Raw genomic sequence first — 4,981 nt, forward strand, 5'->3', positions numbered from 1 at the left:
GAATTCCTGGCAGCCTTCACATTTTTGATGAGTTTGTTTCTTAAATAGGCTTCAGCGTTGTTGGAAGTGCTTTTTTTCCCCCTGAAGGAAGAAGGACTGAAATGCTCATGCTTTGGTGAAAGGATGCTTTGAATGGGTTAATCCAGCATGGTTTGGATGTATTAACTGAGAACAAGACATTGTTGGGCAAGAGTCAAAGTATGTTCACGTTTCTGCACATGGGGTGGACAGAAACCCTTTCAGAGACAGCACACACGTCCTGGGTGCTGGCTGGGGCTGCAGCTGGAGCTTTGCTGCTGTGGGAGCATGTCTTCAAATCCCAGCTGGAAGGCACTGCTGTGAGGTAGCTCCTGAGAAGAGCAGCACCTCCTGAAAGGCTCCTTTTCTTTCAGGTGTCATGGAATACATACATCCAAAGCGTGAGCATTCCCATACGGAGCATACAGTGCAGGAGGGCAGTGTCACCACCGGTCTGTTCAGTATATGGGAACTATTAGTGGCTTTTGGAAGGGAAAAATCATCTTAGTAACCTGCTTGAAATGAGTTCGTTCCTGTGGGTGATTTCAGCCCTTCAGAGGAGAGATTCAGTTCAATGTCTACATTTTCTAGCAACGGTTTGCTACAAACTTGAGCTTATTCATGCTCTACTTTTCATTCCTGTTTGTAATTTCTGTTCACAGTTGTGATGTATGGGGACAGCAAGGAATTCCTTTTTGTGTGCATCCCTCACCAGTTTCTTTTGACACTGATAGAACAGCATGCAATCTTAATTGTTTAAACCCACTTAATTGTCTCCATCATGAAACAATCCGTGTGTGGGATTATTTAATTAGCAGAATGTTATTCTAGTAAGAGCCTAAATCAGACTAGAGTGGATAATAGTGAGGGTGTGCTATAAAAAAGAGTAGCAACTATCACCTGTGTATCTGTAGCTAATCAAGTTTTGAAGAGCAGCATCTAAAACTGGTAATTATGAGGGATTTGCTCATGCCTTTGGCAGCTCATCATTGCAATGTTTTCAGGCTGATGATTAATGTGATCTCTCAAACTTATCCTAATGAGTCTGTAATAAAGCTACTGTTAACTGTAACAAACATAAAAGAGCTTCTGGGGGAAGGAGCAGGATCTCCTTCTTGTTCATACCACCTGAAAATCTCAGGTGTGGCATTCAAGATGGTGTTGGCTGCTCCAGGTCTCTCTCATGGGTGTTAGCCTTCACACAGATCCCTCACATCTGGTGTCTCAGAGCATCACCTATGAAATGACCGTGGATTGCTGGAGTGGCTGTGAATGGTGAGCAAGCTCCCCAAGCCACAGAGATGACAAATCCACTCAGGTTTGCCCGAGTATCTTGAGGAAAGTATCTGTGTGCAATGCTCACAAACAGTTAGCCTTTATGAGGACTAATTTTTGTGGTTGTTTAGATATTTAGGCTTGGGGGGTTTTACTTGGTTGTTTTTTGTTTTTTCTTTTTTTTTTCTTTTTTTTTTTTTTTTTATAACATTGTCTTTAAAGAAAGCAAATGTTAGGGAGTTTGTAGAGAAGGAGGCCAGAGTTGTGCTGCCAGCAATCAGGAGCAGCTTAAGCTCCAGTAATGTGAAAATATGGTATCATCAAGTCCCTGGCTTCAGTGGTGGTTTCCACCACACCTCCTCCATCCTCAGCCACTCATTCCCATAATGGTGCCACATTTCAGCTCCTCCTTCACTTTGCCAGTACAACTACCTGTGGTATGGTGCAGGCATCATCCTGCAGAGCTGCTTCCCAAGCCCTCTTGCACCATCTCCCCCATCAGGCCACAGCTGTGCCTACCTGCGAGGTTGTAGGAATGGGAGAGAGCAAAGTGACAACTGCCTGGCCACTTCCAGCTTCCCCAGCCTCAACTAAAACAGCAAAGCCTTCAGTAGGGCTGTTGGTAACTCCCCCATTCTTTAACTGGGGTGACTGAGTCCAGATGTGAACTGCTCACCTATAGGTGAATGCCCCATTAGGCAGCCCCACAGCAGCTGGGTTGCTGATGCTCCATAGTGCCCTTTTCAGCATGCTTGGACTAATTGGCTCATAATATAGACCAGGAGTCTGCAGCCTCTTTCTCAATCTAGGATGGCTTAACTGGCCTGCCAGACTCTGGTGTAACTTCTGTACAGAGCAAAGCCTCTCCGTGCTTGCAAATCCAACACAGGCTGCAATAGAAATGAGGCAGAGCACGGTCCTGGCTGGAGCAGGGTCATGCAATCCTGCTGCCCCTCACCAAGAGGAATGGGTGCAGGTCAGACAGCTGATGCTGAGCTGGTGCAATAGATCCCATATCACTAACTATTTCCTGCAGCTGGGAAATGATTTCTGACCAGAGGTCCTGCACATCCTGGCAGACTCCAGCTGTTGTAACAGCTTTGTGTTGTTAGCAACCAGATGTTTTGTTTTATGCTCTGGGAACAGCCTACCAAACAGTCACCACAGGGCTGGAAGAGCACAAAGGTGGCTTAGAGGGCAGCAGCAGCAAATGAGGACTCACACGCTAAGGTATCACAGAGAAACTGTTGTTTTCTTTTCCTAGTTTTTTTGGGGGGAGCAGGGACATCCTGAGTGCCAGATGTTAGGTACAATACCACAGAAAACAGGTTAAATGCCAAAGACAAATATTATTGCACCAGAAAGTTTACTGTAATTTATAGCTTTCATTTTCTTGTTGTGTTTCCTTCCAAAAGGGAAAGTGCTTATTAATTAGATCCACTCAGAGGGCTCAGAAAATGGATACTTAAATATTGTCCATTTTTAAATCAAAGGGTTAAAACATTAAAGATAACCAAAATAAAACAAAAAAAAACGAACAATTACCCATGGCTTGTCAATACACTGGCAATATAAATATCTTCATCTTATATTTCCATCAGTATTTAGCTAGTTTCCTGTCTGGTTTTTTCATTTCCTGAGCTTACTCTGAGGAAGGGGAAAACATCCGTCCTGCAAAATCAATGCAAATCGTTCAGCAGACTGCTTCTGCTTCTACAATATTAAATTTAAATATATTACTATGCAGAGAAACAGCCTGACAGTAAATGTTTCAATGGATGAAGTGTTTTCTTCCAAAGCAGCTCAGAGGTACTCTCACTCAAGTCCTTGGTAAGGATTGATAAGCAGAGTGCCGTGGAAAAGCAGAACTTCGGTTTTTCAGGGATTTTTCTTGCACTCGGTCTTCTGCCTTGCAGCAAGGAATGGCTGACATCTAGTGGCAGCTGCAGCCTGGCCCCAGCTGCTCGAAGCCTCTCCCAGCCCTGCCCTCCACTCGTGTCAAGAAGCAGGGCAGGTACCTCAGCTACTGATGTTGAAGGCTTTGTCCAGCAGCACATTCTACCAGCTCTGGGCTATACATTATGGTTTGTACCAAGTGCATCAGCTAAGAAAATCAAAAATTCTCCCCCTGTTTAATAAATTGAATGATGTTAGATTAGATATTAGGAAGAAATTCTTCATTGTGGTGGGTGTGAGGCTCTGGAAGAAGTTGCCCAGAGAAGCTGTGGATGCCCCATCCCTGGCAATGTTCAAGGCCTGGCTGGATGCATCTTGGAGCAACCTGCTCTAGTGGAAGGTGTTTGCCCATGGCAGTGGGAGTGGAACTAAATGGTCTTTAAGGTCCCTTCTAACTCAAACCATTCAATGATTCTATGATTCTATTAATCTCTCCTGGTTCAGCCCTGGGCTTAAGGCTGGCATGATTACAGGAGGGTTGATAACAGTGCTCATGGAGAAATAAACCAGACCTGGTTAAGTAGCATGGCAAAAGGGCCAATGAGACGTAGTCCCCTGCTGTGGTGAGGAAAGCTGCTCTTGGCAGAAGCCAGCAGCACATATAGTCCAAAAACTTTATTTGAAAGATTTAACACAATCTCTTCCTTGGCTTCACACTAGTTATGTTTATAAGAAGAAGCCCTGGGGGACCACAGCAGAAAAGAAAGGCTCCAGCCTGGGCTGACAGCCTTGCTTCTTTCTGCTGCCATTTGGCAGTGGTGGGAAGAGCTGTCAGCCCCAAGAAGAAAGCATAAAGCATTTGCAGAGTCATGCACAAGAGACCTGCAAAACAACTGTACATCTTGAAAGGAGGGGTGCAGGAGAGGCCTGGAGATGGGGAAGAAGCTTCTCAGAGCAGGAGGGAATATATATATGTATGTATGTACGTATGTACGTACGTATGTATGTATGTATGTATGTATGTATTAAACCAAAAAAATCAGCTGAAGAGGCCCCAGCATATGAAAGTTATGACAAAAAATAATACCATTCCACTCACAAAACAATCATGTTGCTACAGCTATGGCCTGAGCAGAGCCAAAATAAATGAGGAGCCATCCATACCTCCCCTGAGAATGCTTTTATAACCAAAGCAGGGAAAGGGGCAGAGCTTATTCTGAGACACCAGTAATTCTCCCTGTCAGCGTCAGCAGAGCCGGTCATCAGTTTGTCATGGGATGAGCTGGGTTTCACTTTTGCGAGTTCTCAAAGTCCCTCCTCCTAGAGAGCTGCGCCAGAGCCCTGCCACCTTCGGGATGCACCAGGACACTGCACAGAGCCTCGTCGCTTCTTCCCCCCCTCTTCTCAGAATATCAGGTGCTTTTTACTTATTTCAGCTGTGAAAAGTCCGAGAGACACAGCCACCAGCCCAGTCCTCCTCTTTTGCGTGGCGTTTCCAGTAGCTGCTCTCTGCAGCCCCATGACTCCCTGCCTCAGCCTGGGCTCCCACCAGGAGTTTGCAGTCACAAATCTGCTACTAAATCTAAATCTGCTGCTGAGTGGGGGGAGTGACCCAGACATGGTGAACTGAGAGAGAGTAGGATTCAGCAGCTGCCATGGCTATTGGGACATGAGTGATAAGACATGGGGAAATGGCCTTAAATTTCACCTGTAGGGGTTTAGGTCGTATATTAGGAAAAATTTGTTCAATTCCTCATTGTTAGGCCCTGGAAGAAGCTTTCCAGGGAAAGTC

The 4,981-nt window shown here is 45.3% G+C and overlaps 1 long non-coding RNA gene across 1 annotated transcript; it reads left to right on the forward strand.

Moving 5' to 3' along the window:
* Positions 1–2,440: 2,440 nt before the first annotated feature.
* Positions 2,441–3,453, forward strand: LOC111924970 (uncharacterized). Its single transcript, XR_015284851.1, has 2 exons — positions 2,441–2,523; positions 3,176–3,453. It is a non-coding gene; the product is annotated as an uncharacterized LOC111924970 (long non-coding RNA).
* The last annotated feature ends 1,528 nt before the right edge of the window (positions 3,454–4,981 follow it).

Source organism: Cyanistes caeruleus, chromosome 3 (assembly GCF_971803275.1).
Source record: "Cyanistes caeruleus chromosome 3, bCyaCae1.hap1.1, whole genome shotgun sequence".
Classification (NCBI taxonomy): Eukaryota; Metazoa; Chordata; class Aves; order Passeriformes; family Paridae; genus Cyanistes; species Cyanistes caeruleus.